This window comes from Schistocerca piceifrons, unplaced genomic scaffold (assembly GCF_021461385.2).
Source record: "Schistocerca piceifrons isolate TAMUIC-IGC-003096 unplaced genomic scaffold, iqSchPice1.1 HiC_scaffold_572, whole genome shotgun sequence".
NCBI classification, from domain to species: Eukaryota; Metazoa; Arthropoda; class Insecta; order Orthoptera; family Acrididae; genus Schistocerca; species Schistocerca piceifrons.
Genome location: NW_025728813.1, coordinates 215,974 through 230,776, shown reverse-complemented (window position 1 = coordinate 230,776; position 14,803 = coordinate 215,974). Strand labels below are relative to the sequence as shown.

Here is a 14,803-nt window from a genome sequence, read left to right as displayed (position 1 = left end):
GTCTATCGCCTCGCCTCTCCTTAGCTCTCTCAGTCGTTTCTCGTGCTTGTCGTTTTGATAAAGGCCGATTTGAGAGCGTCAGCTCTCGCGTCAGCTGAGCAAAGTCGAGACAAGTCGAGACACACTAAGGGCTGGTATGCAGCGAGTAAGAGGGCGAAAAAACAATAATTTAAGAGCGCGTGGCAAAAGTACTCATACGCGAAATTAAAAGCCTGCTGCGGTGGCCGGGAATCGAACCCGGATCAACTGCTTGGAAGGCAACTATGCTGACCATTACACCACCACCGCACAAGCGGGCGCCGCGCGTCCGCGCTGTGTCGGCTTCCCGCCAGTCGGCAGCGGCGGAAGGTGATCGTACCTGGCAGGCGCATTTCGAGGCAGGCTAGGGGAGCACATCCAGACGCATTCGGACAGCGTATCCGCGCACATTTCGCATCCTTTGGCAAGAGTTGGGCGCCGGCGACGCAAGAGTACGCAGAGGACCGCGTTCTGGCGGCATTTTTAAGCAGTGCAGTGCAGGATTCAGCGTCTGCAGCATCTTTCCCACAGAATGCTACGGCGCTTGACGGCAGTCCCACTTTCCCTTGAGACATCTGCTCGGGAAGCAGCGTCAAGTTACCGCTGGCCCCAGCATCGGTGGTTCAGTGGTAGAATGCTCGCCTGCCACGCGGGCGGCCCGGGTTCGATTCCCGGCCGATGCATCATTTTGCTTTTCCCGCGATGATGCTGCCGCGTGGCTTGAGCGCTTGAGATGCACGATCCACAAGAATGTGTAGCTGGATTTCCCTTGAGAAGGACCGAGAACGCAGCACTCGCGGGTCCCCACTAGGACGCTCGCATCATGTTCTACAGACTAGCGTCGGCCTGGCCTCACAAGTTGCCGGGTCCGGGTGCCTCCGAGGCTCTGAACTTTAACGACAAGGAGTGCTGCCTATCGTTGCAACAGCTGCAGCAGCACCGCAATCAACTGGGCCGGCAGTGCACGTGTAGCAACAGAACACGTTATCCAGGAAGTACAGTGTCTCTACGTCTAATATTGGGTACGGCATTTACCCAGTTTGCAGGACAAGCGGTGCACCCGTGCCTCGGTAGCGCAGTAGGCAGCGCGTAAGTCTCATAATCTTAAGGTCGTGAGTTCGATCCTTACCCGGGGCATTTAATTTTCTGTGACTGATGGTGGTGCTGTTGCTAGGGCGCCAACGTATTTCTTGTTTGTTATCCACAACGTTTCAACGCTTCAGCGGGAAAATGTTTACTTCCTGTTATTGCTACTTACAGCTTCCCTTTTCCTCTTCTCCCAGCAGAGCATGAAGCCAAAAGCATTGCTCTGCGACGTTTGAGGTGCGCGCCTTGCCAGTCACTATGTGCAAAGATGCTCGCAAAGAGAGAGGGGCGCCGACGCGGCACTCGACACGAAATGCGACAAGCGACCGTACGAACGGTCCAACGAAACGGCCGCATCCGGTGTGGTCTAGTGGCTAGGATACCTGGCTTTCACCCAGGAGGCCCGGGTTCGATTCCCGGTACCGGAACGGAATTTTTTCCACACGAATCGTGACAGGTTTGAGCTGTCCGAGCGGCCGTTTCCCGTCCTGCTCGCAATATAGCTACTGTTTCGTGACCGTCAGCAGAATATAGACTAGGGAAGCAGACACACGACGACCATAGAAATGGTGTATGGCTTCATGCCACCTGTTTCCAGCGTAGGGCTGAGCAACTGCATCTGCCGAGGCCCGTTAGCTCAGTTGGTTAGAGCGTCGTGCTAATAACGCGAAGGTCGTGGGTTCGATCCCCCCACGGGCCACTACTCTTTTACTACTACGAAAAGGCAGCGCCGATTTCAGCTGGCGAGTGTGATGACCAGAAGATCATCACCCTGCGTGGAAGTTGACAGAGGATCCGAACCCGACTCGTCGGGAAGCGCTGCAGCATTCACTCGGCAATGGCCATAATATCTTGAATACACTGGTTCTCAACCGATAAAGAGAAAATGAAAGAAAATGTCCGATTGCCGATGCGTAACAACTTTGGCCCTTGTCAGTACTTGGGCGGGTGAGCGCATGGGAACACAGGGCACTATTTGCACTTTTACTTCCTATTTTTGTTTCTCCTTTGTTTTCGGAGCTACAGCCCGATTCGGTCAGGGAGACGCCACCGTGAAATGAAGGGGGCGTGCTGTGTGTCCATCGCCTCGCCTCTCCTTAGCTCTCTCAGTCGTTTCTCGTGCTTGTCGTTTTGATAAAGGCCGATTTGAGAGCGTCAGCTCTCGCGTCAGCTGAGCAAAGTCGAGACAAGTCGAGACACACTAAGGGCTGGTATGCAGCGAGTAAGAGGGCGAAAAAACAATAATTTAAGAGCGCGTGGCAAAAGTACTCATACGCGAAATTAAAAGCCCGCTGCGGTGGCCGGGAATCGAACCCGGATCAACTGCTTGGAAGGCAACTATGCTGACCATTACACCACCACCGCACAAGCGGGCGCCGCGCGTCCGCGCTGTGTCGGCTTCCCGCCAGTCGGCAGCGGCGGAAGGTGATCGTACCTGGCAGGCGCATTTCGAGGCAGGCTAGGGGAGCACATCCAGACGCATTCGGACAGCGTATCCGCGCACATTTCGCATCCTTTGGCAAGAGTTGGGCGCCGGCGACGCAAGAGTACGCAGAGGACCGCGTTCTGGCGGCATTTTTAAGCAGTGCAGTGCAGGATTCAGCGTCTGCAGCATCTTTCCCACAGAATGCTACGGCGCTTGACGGCAGTCCCACTTTCCCTTGAGACATCTGCTCGGGAAGCAGCGTCAAGTTACCGCTGGCCCCAGCATCGGTGGTTCAGTGGTAGAATGCTCGCCTGCCACGCGGGCGGCCCGGGTTCGATTCCCGGCCGATGCATCATTTTGCTTTTCCCGCGATGATGCTGCCGCGTGGCTTGAGCGCTTGAGATGCACGATCCACAAGAATGTGTAGCTGGATTTCCCTTGAGAAGGACCGAGAACGCAGCACTCGCGGGTCCCCACTAGGACGCTCGCATCATGTTCTACAGACTAGCGTCGGCCTGGCCTCACAAGTTGCCGGGTCCGGGTGCCTCCGAGGCTCTGAACTTTAACGACAAGGAGTGCTGCCTATCGTTGCAACAGCTGCAGCAGCACCGCAATCAACTGGGCCGGCAGTGCACGTGTAGCAACAGAACACGTTATCCAGGAAGTACAGTGTCTCTACGTCTAATATTGGGTACGGCATTTACCCAGTTTGCAGGACAAGCGGTGCACCCGTGCCTCGGTAGCGCAGTAGGCAGCGCGTAAGTCTCATAATCTTAAGGTCGTGAGTTCGATCCTCACCCGGGGCATTTAATTTTCTGTGACTGATGGTGGTGCTGTTGCCAGGGCGCCAACGTATTTCTTGTTTGTTATCCACAACGTTTCAACGCTTCAGCGGGAAAATGTTTACTTCCTGTTATTGCTACTTACAGCTTCCCTTTTCCTCTTCTCCCAGCAGAGCATGAAGCCAAAAGCATTGCTCTGCGACGTTTGAGGTGCGCGCCTTGCCAGTCACTATGTGCAAAGATGCTCGCAAAGAGAGAGGGGCGCCGACGCGGCACTCGACACGAAATGCGACAAGCGACCGTACGAACGGTCCAACGAAACGGCCGCATCCGGTGTGCTCTAGTGGCTAGGATACCTGGCTTTCACCCAGGAGGCCCGGGTTCGATTCCCGGTACCGGAACGGAATTTTTTCCACACGAATCGTGACAGGTTTGAGCTGTCCGAGCGGCCGTTTCCCGTCCTGCTCGCAATATAGCTACTGTTTCGTGACCGTCAGCAGAATATAGACTAGGGAAGCAGACACACGACGACCATAGAAATGGTGTATGGCTTCATGCCACCTGTTTCCAGCGTAGGGCTGAGCAACTGCATCTGCCGAGGCCCGTTAGCTCAGTTGGTTAGAGCGTCGTGCTAATAACGCGAAGGTCGTGGGTTCGATCCCCCCACGGGCCACTACTCTTTTACTACTACGAAAAGGCAGCGCCGATTTCAGCTGGCGAGTGTGATGACCAGAAGATCATCACCCTGCGTGGAAGTTGACAGAGGATCCGAACCCGACTCGTCGGGAAGCGCTGCAGCATTCACTCGGCAATGGCCATAATATCTTGAATACACTGGTTCTCAACCGATAAAGAGAAAATGAAAGAAAATGTCCGATTGCCGATGCGTAACAACTTTGGCCCTTGTCAGTACTTGGGCGGGTGAGCGCATGGGAACACAGGGCACTATTTGCACTTTTACTTCCTATTTTTGTTTCTCCTTTGTTTTCGGAGCTACAGCCCGATTCGGTCAGGGAGACGCCACCGTGAAATGAAGGGGGCGTGCTGTGTGTCCATCGCCTCGCCTCTCCTTAGCTCTCTCAGTCGTTTCTCGTGCTTGTCGTTTTGATAAAGGCCGATTTGAGAGCGTCAGCTCTCGCGTCAGCTGAGCAAAGTCGAGACAAGTCGAGACACACTAAGGGCTGGTATGCAGCGAGTAAGAGGGCGAAAAAACAATAATTTAAGAGCGCGTGGCAAAAGTACTCATACGCGAAATTAAAAGCCCGCTGCGGTGGCCGGGAATCGAACCCGGATCAACTGCTTGGAAGGCAACTATGCTGACCATTACACCACCACCGCACAAGCGGGCGCCGCGCGTCCGCGCTGTGTCGGCTTCCCGCCAGTCGGCAGCGGCGGAAGGTGATCGTACCTGGCAGGCGCATTTCGAGGCAGGCTAGGGGAGCACATCCAGACGCATTCGGACAGCGTATCCGCGCACATTTCGCATCCTTTGGCAAGAGTTGGGCGCCGGCGACGCAAGAGTACGCAGAGGACCGCGTTCTGGCGGCATTTTTAAGCAGTGCAGTGCAGGATTCAGCGTCTGCAGCATCTTTCCCACAGAATGCTACGGCGCTTGACGGCAGTCCCACTTTCCCTTGAGACATCTGCTCGGGAAGCAGCGTCAAGTTACCGCTGGCCCCAGCATCGGTGGTTCAGTGGTAGAATGCTCGCCTGCCACGCGGGCGGCCCGGGTTCGATTCCCGGCCGATGCATCATTTTGCTTTTCCCGCGATGATGCTGCCGCGTGGCTTGAGCGCTTGAGATGCACGATCCACAAGAATGTGTAGCTGGATTTCCCTTGAGAAGGACCGAGAACGCAGCACTCGCGGGTCCCCACTAGGACGCTCGCATCATGTTCTACAGACTAGCGTCGGCCTGGCCTCACAAGTTGCCGGGTCCGGGTGCCTCCGAGGCTCTGAACTTTAACGACAAGGAGTGCTGCCTATCGTTGCAACAGCTGCAGCAGCACCGCAATCAACTGGGCCGGCAGTGCACGTGTAGCAACAGAACACGTTATCCAGGAAGTACAGTGTCTCTACGTCTAATATTGGGTACGGCATTTACCCAGTTTGCAGGACAAGCGGTGCACCCGTGCCTCGGTAGCGCAGTAGGCAGCGCGTAAGTCTCATAATCTTAAGGTCGTGAGTTCGATCCTCACCCGGGGCATTTAATTTTCTGTGACTGATGGTGGTGCTGTTGCCAGGGCGCCAACGTATTTCTTGTTTGTTATCCACAACGTTTCAACGCTTCAGCGGGAAAATGTTTACTTCCTGTTATTGCTACTTACAGCTTCCCTTTTCCTCTTCTCCCAGCAGAGCATGAAGCCAAAAGCATTGCTCTGCGACGTTTGAGGTGCGCGCCTTGCCAGTCACTATGTGCAAAGATGCTCGCAAAGAGAGAGGGGCGCCGACGCGGCACTCGACACGAAATGCGACAAGCGACCGTACGAACGGTCCAACGAAACGGCCGCATCCGGTGTGGTCTAGTGGCTAGGATACCTGGCTTTCACCCAGGAGGCCCGGGTTCGATTCCCGGTACCGGAACGGAATTTTTTCCACACGAATCGTGACAGGTTTGAGCTGTCCGAGCGGCCGTTTCCCGTCCTGCTCGCAATATAGCTACTGTTTCGTGACCGTCAGCAGAATATAGACTAGGGAAGCAGACACACGACGACCATAGAAATGGTGTATGGCTTCATGCCACCTGTTTCCAGCGTAGGGCTGAGCAACTGCATCTGCCGAGGCCCGTTAGCTCAGTTGGTTAGAGCGTCGTGCTAATAACGCGAAGGTCGTGGGTTCGATCCCCCCACGGGCCACTACTCTTTTACTACTACGAAAAGGCAGCGCCGATTTCAGCTGGCGAGTGTGATGACCAGAAGATCATCACCCTGCGTGGAAGTTGACAGAGGATCCGAACCCGACTCGTCGGGAAGCGCTGCAGCATTCACTCGGCAATGGCCATAATATCTTGAATACACTGGTTCTCAACCGATAAAGAGAAAATGAAAGAAAATGTCCGATTGCCGATGCGTAACAACTTTGGCCCTTGTCAGTACTTGGGCGGGTGAGCGCATGGGAACACAGGGCACTATTTGCTCTTTTACTTCCTATTTTTGTTTCTCCTTTGTTTTCGGAGCTACAGCCCGATTCGGTCAGGGAGACGCCACCGTGAAATGAAGGGGGCGTGCTGTGTGTCTATCGCCTCGCCTCTCCTTAGCTCTCTCAGTCGTTTCTCGTGCTTGTCGTTTTGATAAAGGCCGATTTGAGAGCGTCAGCTCTCGCGTCAGCTGAGCAAAGTCGAGACAAGTCGAGACACACTAAGGGCTGGTATGCAGCGAGTAAGAGGGCGAAAAAACAATAATTTAAGAGCGCGTGGCAAAAGTACTCATACGCGAAATTAAAAGCCTGCTGCGGTGGCCGGGAATCGAACCCGGATCAACTGCTTGGAAGGCAACTATGCTGACCATTACACCACCACCGCACAAGCGGGCGCCGCGCGTCCGCGCTGTGTCGGCTTCCCGCCAGTCGGCAGCGGCGGAAGGTGATCGTACCTGGCAGGCGCATTTCGAGGCAGGCTAGGGGAGCACATCCAGACGCATTCGGACAGCGTATCCGCGCACATTTCGCATCCTTTGGCAAGAGTTGGGCGCCGGCGACGCAAGAGTACGCAGAGGACCGCGTTCTGGCGGCATTTTTAAGCAGTGCAGTGCAGGATTCAGCGTCTGCAGCATCTTTCCCACAGAATGCTACGGCGCTTGACGGCAGTCCCACTTTCCCTTGAGACATCTGCTCGGGAAGCAGCGTCAAGTTACCGCTGGCCCCAGCATCGGTGGTTCAGTGGTAGAATGCTCGCCTGCCACGCGGGCGGCCCGGGTTCGATTCCCGGCCGATGCATCATTTTGCTTTTCCCGCGATGATGCTGCCGCGTGGCTTGAGCGCTTGAGATGCACGATCCACAAGAATGTGTAGCTGGATTTCCCTTGAGAAGGACCGAGAACGCAGCACTCGCGGGTCCCCACTAGGACGCTCGCATCATGTTCTACAGACTAGCGTCGGCCTGGCCTCACAAGTTGCCGGGTCCGGGTGCCTCCGAGGCTCTGAACTTTAACGACAAGGAGTGCTGCCTATCGTTGCAACAGCTGCAGCAGCACCGCAATCAACTGGGCCGGCAGTGCACGTGTAGCAACAGAACACGTTATCCAGGAAGTACAGTGTCTCTACGTCTAATATTGGGTACGGCATTTACCCAGTTTGCAGGACAAGCGGTGCACCCGTGCCTCGGTAGCGCAGTAGGCAGCGCGTAAGTCTCATAATCTTAAGGTCGTGAGTTCGATCCTCACCCGGGGCATTTAATTTTCTGTGACTGATGGTGGTGCTGTTGCTAGGGCGCCAACGTATTTCTTGTTTGTTATCCACAACGTTTCAACGCTTCAGCGGGAAAATGTTTACTTCCTGTTATTGCTACTTACAGCTTCCCTTTTCCTCTTCTCCCAGCAGAGCATGAAGCCAAAAGCATTGCTCTGCGACGTTTGAGGTGCGCGCCTTGCCAGTCACTATGTGCAAAGATGCTCGCAAAGAGAGAGGGGCGCCGACGCGGCACTCGACACGAAATGCGACAAGCGACCGTACGAACGGTCCAACGAAACGGCCGCATCCGGTGTGGTCTAGTGGCAGTTCCGCCGCAGCAGCGGCCGTGTGCAGACGTGCCGGAGTGCTCGCTCCGCGCTTGTTTGGCGGCGCCTGCAGCTGGTTGGGCCTTGTAAGTACATCATGGCCTTTGCCATGGATGATCAGTTACGCCGTTACACGTTGCGTTTCCAATTCCCGTTCGGTTTTAGCCGACCACAGGTCCACGAATTAGTCGATTTCTTCTTCGACAGATTGAGTCTTAAAGACGAGGAAGTTTTAGGATTTTCATACGATTTCCTGGCGAATGCTGTCTACGTGAAACTTGTTAGTGACGAGCCTTGTTTACGTGTAATGGACTTAACTAAGGGTACTGCCGAGTTCGTTAATTCTGATGGTGAAATTTGTAAAGTTGTCGTTACCCATGCTGGGTTAGGTCTGCGCACGGTCCGTGTGTTCAACCTACCATTTGAAATTGAACTTGCACGTATTCGGCAATGTCTGTCCCAGTATGGGAACGTATTGGACATTCACCAAGAGCAGTGGAGTGGACTTAAACACTTCAATGTGGATAATGGTGTCAGGGTAGCGCGAATTGACCTCTCGAAGCATATCCCGTCGAATGTCGTGATACAAGGCTTCCGGGCACTCGTTATGTACGAGGGGCAACCACGTACTTGTGTACTTTGTGGCTCTACGGACCATCTGAAGGCCGCGTGTCCCCGTGCTAAACCAGTGCGTCGTGTTTTGCGACAGCGCGATGCCCTTGTTGCAGGGCAGGATGGCAATAGGCCGACGTATGCCGAGAGCCTTGTCGGTCCGTCTGTCGTTAGCGCGCCACAGCTGCACGCGGCTGAGGTTGTGCCTGACGTGACCGCCGCCGATGTAAACACAGCTACGGCGAGCCGAATGCCCGTTGATTCTGACGTGGAAAACTATGCAATCGACGGGGCCGGAAATTCGCGCCCTTCTGATGCTGGCGTGGTCCGTGTGGAACTTCCGCCAGGATTGCCCGATCAACATCTGCACCCATCTGCGGAGAGTCTTCCACCTGAGGACTCTGGTAACCAGCCGCGAGTTTCCCATCCCCTTGAAGTGTCTTCTCCGCTAAGCGCAGTTTCCGGCAACGAACAGTCTCCCGCGGGTGCTACTCTTACCGCTGCGAAACCCGACATCAACGAACACGTTGAGGACGTCCGTCCTCAGAAGAAAGGACGACAAAAGAAATCGGTCCGTAAGCAGAGTGACGAGGAAACTCGTACTCTTGAACAGAAACTGCAACGTACAATCAAGCAGTTCCGGACCGATGAATGTGAGAGAATCGTTACAGACGATGGAGTACAGGTCGTGCAGCATTCAGATGAGACCGATGTGGTGATGCATGTCGACAGTTCTGGACCCGATGCATTTATCGATACCACTCCCTCGCCGGGGTCGAGCAAGCAGCCGTCCTGGGCCGACGATACGCATTAACATTGTATTGCCCTTTCTTATGCGGGATTACAAAATTGCAACTGCTAATATAAATCGAATAACATCTGATGTCAAATTAAAATGTTTGACTGACTATATGTACGCCGCCGATATCGATATCGTTTTCTTACAAGAAGTCGTCACACCCAAGGTCGGGAATGTCACGGGCTATGAGGCCGTCATCAATATCGGCGATGAGGCAGGGACTGCAATTTTGTACAAAGCGGGCATCACTTGCCGACCTCGAGCGGTTTTAGAAACGGGTAGAGGGATTGTCGTACAATTCGAAGATTTGCTTTTGATCAACGTCTACGCCCCGACTGGATCTACAGGCCGAAGGGATAGGAGTGTATTTTATCGCGATGAAATTGTACCATTATTATCCTGTGGTTGTTCGAGGATTTTATTGGGCGGCGATTTTAATTGTGTTGTACGCAGAGAAGACCAGTGTCCGAATTTTAATTTTTGTTTGGAGTTGCGAGATTTAATTGATGGGCTGGACTTACAAGATACCTGGTGCTCACTTCGCCCGCAGGTCGCCGGATATACTTATGTTACCGCTGCCTCCGCTAGTCGTCTGGATAGGTTTTATGTATCTAAAGACATTTTAAGCGCTGCCAGGGATTGTGAAATATGGCCTGTTAATTTTAGCGACCACTGTGCGTATCACATCACGCTTCGGCATGTCTCGCAGAAAACCTTTTTGGGTCGAGGCGTCTGGCAACTGAACGTCGCCCTGTTGAACGACGGCGACCTGAAGAAGGATCTTATTGCAACGTGGCAATGGTGCCTCCAGCGACGACAAAGATATAGGGAGCGTGTTCATTGGTGGACGGAGTTAGTGAAGCCGCACATAAAGAAATGTATTTGTCAGTTTGCCAGGGCTAAGGCGTACTGGAAGAAACAGACGTTGGAGTTTTATTTTACCGCTCTCCGCCAGTTGTATAACGATTCCTCTGCACTGCCTGGCAATCTCCTTCGCATTAAACGTACCAAAGCCAAAATCACCGCTTTGGTTCGGGAGTCTCTGGCAGGAGCCCAAGTCCGGGCACGCTCTTCCGATGACACCTTTAATGAGTCTGCGTCCTTGTACCACGTCATACGGGCAGCTAAAAGGGGCAGACAAAAAATCATTACTCAACTGACAGATGACGAAGGTCGTGTTTATGATGAGCAAGGCGGAATCATTTCCGGCAACTTTACTCACTGCATGACACAGATGTAGAGGCGGGAGAGGAATTTTTGTCTAACATTACGGCATCGGTGGATCCGGACGACCACGCACAGCTCCTGGCAACCATAACTAACTTCGAAGTGAAGTCTATCATTACGTCTGCGGCGAAAGGAAAAGCTGCAGGCTTAGACGGTTTGCCGATTGAATTTTATCTTCGGTACTGGGATGTTTTCGGCGACGAACTGACTATCATGTATAATGAATTGTTAATGAATACTGCTCTTCCATCGCAGTTTACTGAGGGCATGATAGTCTTAGTCTCCAAACCGTCACCGGGGACTTCACTCAATAACTTACGACCAATCACCCTCCTCAACGCAGATTTCAAAATCTTTACTAGGATTATCAATGCCAGACTCAAGCCAGTCCTTCGTAAAGTTCTTGGTTCATATCACATGAACGTGGTTACTGGCCGATCAATGATAGACGCCCTGTGCGAATACCGAGATATTGCATATTTGACTTGGATTTGCAAGACCACGTTGGCAATAGTCTTTTTTGACTTCGATAAGGCATTTGATAGGACTAACCACGGATTTCTGTTCAGAACGCTGGAAAAACTGGGTTTCAACCAGCATTTCGTACAGATAATAAGCAACTGTATCTGCAATACGTCTTCCCGCGTGAAATTCAACGGCCAGTTAACAGCCCCTGTGCCCATTCAACAAGGTTTGCGACAAGGGTGCCCGCTTTCTACGACTCTTTTCGCCATTGCTATAGAGCCACTACTGAAGACGTTTTGCGTCACCTTACCGGGTCTTCAAACGCTGAATACAAAGACCGTCTGTCATGCCTATGCGGACGATATTAGCGTCCTTATCAACAACAACGAAGATTTCGACACCGTGCGACGGCTTGTACACCAGTATGCCAGCGCCTGCGGTGCACGCCTTAACGAACGGAAATCCAAAGTCTTGCATTTAGGTCCGCAGGCTCGCTTTGCGAACACCGTTTGGTTAGAGGCAACCAACCAACTCAAGCACCTTGGTTTGATTCTCACTTCGAATCCGCGGGAAATGGTGAGAGTGAATTGGGAACAGAAGCTCAACGTCCTTCGAGCTTTGATTCGAGAGCACAATATGCGGTCTTTAGATAGGATTCAGAGAGCACATTTCGTCAATTATTATGTTCTCAGCAAGATTTACCATGTTGCCGCTGTTCTCCCTATTCCTACCGATATTGCAAACAGAATTTTAGCTCTTGCAGGCTGGTACGTTTGGCGAGGTAATATTTTTAAAGTCGCTTTCAAGGCTACCGCTTTACCTCACTATAAAGGTGGTCTAGCCCTTAAAGATGTTGAATTACAGTGCTTAGCGATTTTTCTAGCTCGAACATCAAGGATCTTACGATGTAGTCAGACAGGTCTTACGGCACGTCTATTCCAGCAGTTACGACCACCGGATATGACGCCACCGATAAATGTTGGACCTATCCATCCCGAGCTCGTTCATATTCGCCGATATTACGTGGAGTCCAGCTATGTGCATCAACACCTGCAAACATTCACTGCTGCGGCTGTCTACAGTGTATTTACGAATCGGCAACAGAATAACTCTATTGAAATGAAGTATCCTGGCAAGAACTGGCGACAAATTTGGATGAATATCAGCACTCCTCTTCTTCGTTCCCGAGTACGTTCCTTGTGGTATGATGTTGTGAACGAGGTGATGCCCACGGGAGAGAAATTGTGTAAGATCCAATTACGGCCTACGCCGACTTGCGACGCATGTGGACATGTGGAAACGTTGCAACACATATTATACTGCAGAGATCAAACGCAAATCTGGAACTGGACGAGAATGAAACTGGCTCTTCTTAATAGAACGTCGCCATCCGCAATACAACTGCAGGATATACTCCACCCGGACTGGCAATTATTTCCGAAATCTAAAAATAATAGCTATACCTGGTTAATTGGACAGTACCTCTATTATATGCTGACAACTAAAACGCCTACACTTTCTGATTTTCATATGTATCTTATTGCCGAATATTACGCGATCAAACGATTACGCAAATATAAAGAAAAATTTCAGAAATTTCTCACCGTTGCTTTGAATGATGGAAAACTTTAAGTGTGCGAACTATTGAGTACGATTATTGATTTTTATTTCTTTCTTCTATTATCAGGGTATCTCTTTGTCAGTTCTCCGGACTTTATTGTTTCATGGTTGGTACCATGTGTGCACCTAAGGCCGAAGAGAAGCAGCATGCAACAGGATGCTAAACTTGTGGAGCCAATATTTATTTCTGTTTCTTTACGTTCCCCAGAAGACACGTATAGTTTAATTTGATGAAGTTTCACTCAGACGAGGCAGTATTTCTTTCCAGATACCCGTTTTTCCTCAACACGGAAGTTTATTTTCTCCTTATTATCTCTGATGCTGAAAGAGAAACATATGCTCTTGTTGATTTTGTCTCCACCAACTCAAGGAACACACCAGTTACTTTAGTGAATAACTGCAAGGAAACAGCACGGCGGCCATCTCGGCGAACATACTCTCAACGCTAAGAGATGACAACATTAAATCAAGCCTTCAATGCAACTCAAACATCGATGAAAGCAGAACGACACGGAAACATTCATGCCATTACTAAGTGAAGACGAGCTTGAGAGGTAGTGATCCTGACATATACCACCGCAAAATATATACATAAAAAAAAATAAAAAAAAAAAATAAAAAAAAATCTCCAAAAAAAGCGTAGAAGCTAGCCGAAGAAGGCACAAAAAAAAAAAAAGGAAAAAAAAAAAAAGTAAAAAAGAAAAAAAAAAAGAAAAAAAAAAAAGTGGCTAGGATACCTGGCTTTCACCCAGGAGGCCCGGGTTCGATTCCCGGTACCGGAACGGAATTTTTTCCACACGAATCGTGACAGGTTTGAGCTGTCCGAGCGGCCGTTTCCCGTCCTGCTCGCAATATAGCTACTGTTTCGTGACCGTCAGCAGAATATAGACTAGGGAAGCAGACACACGACGACCATAGAAATGGTGTATGGCTTCATGCCACCTGTTTCCAGCGTAGGGCTGAGCAACTGCATCTGCCGAGGCCCGTTAGCTCAGTTGGTTAGAGCGTCGTGCTAATAACGCGAAGGTCGTGGGTTCGATCCCCCCACGGGCCACTACTCTTTTACTACTACGAAAAGGCAGCGCCGATTTCAGCTGGCGAGTGTGATGACCAGAAGATCATCACCCTGCGTGGAAGTTGACAGAGGATCCGAACCCGACTCGTCGGGAAGCGCTGCAGCATTCACTCGGCAATGGCCATAATATCTTGAATACACTGGTTCTCAACCGATAAAGAGAAAATGAAAGAAAATGTCCGATTGCCGATGCGTAACAACTTTGGCCCTTGTCAGTACTTGGGCGGGTGAGCGCATGGGAACACAGGGCACTATTTGCACTTTTACTTCCTATTTTTGTTTCTCCTTTGTTTTCGGAGCTACAGCCCGATTCGGTCAGGGAGACGCCACCGTGAAATGAAGGGGGCGTGCTGTGTGTCTATCGCCTCGCCTCTCCTTAGCTCTCTCAGTCGTTTCTCGTGCTTGTCGTTTTGATAAAGGCCGATTTGAGAGCGTCAGCTCTCGCGTCAGCTGAGCAAAGTCGAGACAAGTCGAGACACACTAAGGGCTGGTATGCAGCGAGTAAGAGGGCGAAAAAACAATAATTTAAGAGCGCGTGGCAAAAGTACTCATACGCGAAATTAAAAGCCTGCTGCGGTGGCCGGGAATCGAACCCGGATCAACTGCTTGGAAGGCAACTATGCTGACCATTACACCACCACCGCACAAGCGGGCGCCGCGCGTCCGCGCTGTGTCGGCTTCCCGCCAGTCGGCAGCGGCGGAAGGTGATCGTACCTGGCAGGCGCATTTCGAGGCAGGCTAGGGGAGCACATCCAGACGCATTCGGACAGCGTATCCGCGCACATTTCGCATCCTTTGGCAAGAGTTGGGCGCCGGCGACGCAAGAGTACGCAGAGGACCGCGTTCTGGCGGCATTTTTAAGCAGTGCAGTGCAGGATTCAGCGTCTGCAGCATCTTTCCCACAGAATGCTACGGCGCTTGACGGCAGTCCCACTTTCCCTTGAGACATCTGCTCGGGAAGCAGCGTCAAGTTACCGCTGGC

The 14,803-nt window shown here is 51.9% G+C and overlaps 20 non-coding genes across 20 annotated transcripts; 15 read left to right on the top strand and 5 right to left on the bottom strand.

Moving 5' to 3' along the window:
• Positions 1 to 216: 216 nt before the first annotated feature.
• Trnag-ucc lies at positions 217 to 288 on the bottom strand. Its single transcript has one exon. It is a non-coding gene; the product is annotated as a tRNA-Gly (tRNA).
• Positions 289 to 630: 342 nt separating this feature from the next.
• Positions 631 to 701, top strand: Trnag-gcc. The gene has a single exon. It is a non-coding gene; the product is annotated as a tRNA-Gly (tRNA).
• Positions 702 to 1,082: 381 nt separating this feature from the next.
• On the top strand, positions 1,083 to 1,155 carry Trnam-cau. The gene has a single exon. It is a non-coding gene; the product is annotated as a tRNA-Met (tRNA).
• Positions 1,156 to 1,460: 305 nt separating this feature from the next.
• Positions 1,461 to 1,532, top strand: Trnae-uuc. Its single transcript has one exon. It is a non-coding gene; the product is annotated as a tRNA-Glu (tRNA).
• A 198-nt stretch (positions 1,533 to 1,730) lies between these two features.
• On the top strand, positions 1,731 to 1,804 carry Trnai-aau. The gene has a single exon. It is a non-coding gene; the product is annotated as a tRNA-Ile (tRNA).
• A 593-nt stretch (positions 1,805 to 2,397) lies between these two features.
• On the bottom strand, positions 2,398 to 2,469 carry Trnag-ucc. Its single transcript has one exon. It is a non-coding gene; the product is annotated as a tRNA-Gly (tRNA).
• Positions 2,470 to 2,811: 342 nt separating this feature from the next.
• On the top strand, positions 2,812 to 2,882 carry Trnag-gcc. Its single transcript has one exon. It is a non-coding gene; the product is annotated as a tRNA-Gly (tRNA).
• A 381-nt stretch (positions 2,883 to 3,263) lies between these two features.
• On the top strand, positions 3,264 to 3,336 carry Trnam-cau. Its single transcript has one exon. It is a non-coding gene; the product is annotated as a tRNA-Met (tRNA).
• A 305-nt stretch (positions 3,337 to 3,641) lies between these two features.
• On the top strand, positions 3,642 to 3,713 carry Trnae-uuc. Its single transcript has one exon. It is a non-coding gene; the product is annotated as a tRNA-Glu (tRNA).
• A 198-nt stretch (positions 3,714 to 3,911) lies between these two features.
• On the top strand, positions 3,912 to 3,985 carry Trnai-aau. Its single transcript has one exon. It is a non-coding gene; the product is annotated as a tRNA-Ile (tRNA).
• Positions 3,986 to 4,578: 593 nt separating this feature from the next.
• Positions 4,579 to 4,650, bottom strand: Trnag-ucc. Its single transcript has one exon. It is a non-coding gene; the product is annotated as a tRNA-Gly (tRNA).
• Positions 4,651 to 4,992: 342 nt separating this feature from the next.
• Positions 4,993 to 5,063, top strand: Trnag-gcc. The gene has a single exon. It is a non-coding gene; the product is annotated as a tRNA-Gly (tRNA).
• Positions 5,064 to 5,444: 381 nt separating this feature from the next.
• On the top strand, positions 5,445 to 5,517 carry Trnam-cau. Its single transcript has one exon. It is a non-coding gene; the product is annotated as a tRNA-Met (tRNA).
• Positions 5,518 to 5,822: 305 nt separating this feature from the next.
• On the top strand, positions 5,823 to 5,894 carry Trnae-uuc. Its single transcript has one exon. It is a non-coding gene; the product is annotated as a tRNA-Glu (tRNA).
• A 198-nt stretch (positions 5,895 to 6,092) lies between these two features.
• On the top strand, positions 6,093 to 6,166 carry Trnai-aau. The gene has a single exon. It is a non-coding gene; the product is annotated as a tRNA-Ile (tRNA).
• Positions 6,167 to 6,759: 593 nt separating this feature from the next.
• On the bottom strand, positions 6,760 to 6,831 carry Trnag-ucc. Its single transcript has one exon. It is a non-coding gene; the product is annotated as a tRNA-Gly (tRNA).
• A 342-nt stretch (positions 6,832 to 7,173) lies between these two features.
• On the top strand, positions 7,174 to 7,244 carry Trnag-gcc. Its single transcript has one exon. It is a non-coding gene; the product is annotated as a tRNA-Gly (tRNA).
• Positions 7,245 to 7,625: 381 nt separating this feature from the next.
• Positions 7,626 to 7,698, top strand: Trnam-cau. Its single transcript has one exon. It is a non-coding gene; the product is annotated as a tRNA-Met (tRNA).
• Positions 7,699 to 13,726: 6,028 nt separating this feature from the next.
• On the top strand, positions 13,727 to 13,800 carry Trnai-aau. Its single transcript has one exon. It is a non-coding gene; the product is annotated as a tRNA-Ile (tRNA).
• A 593-nt stretch (positions 13,801 to 14,393) lies between these two features.
• Positions 14,394 to 14,465, bottom strand: Trnag-ucc. The gene has a single exon. It is a non-coding gene; the product is annotated as a tRNA-Gly (tRNA).
• Positions 14,466 to 14,803: the final 338 nt, after the last annotated feature.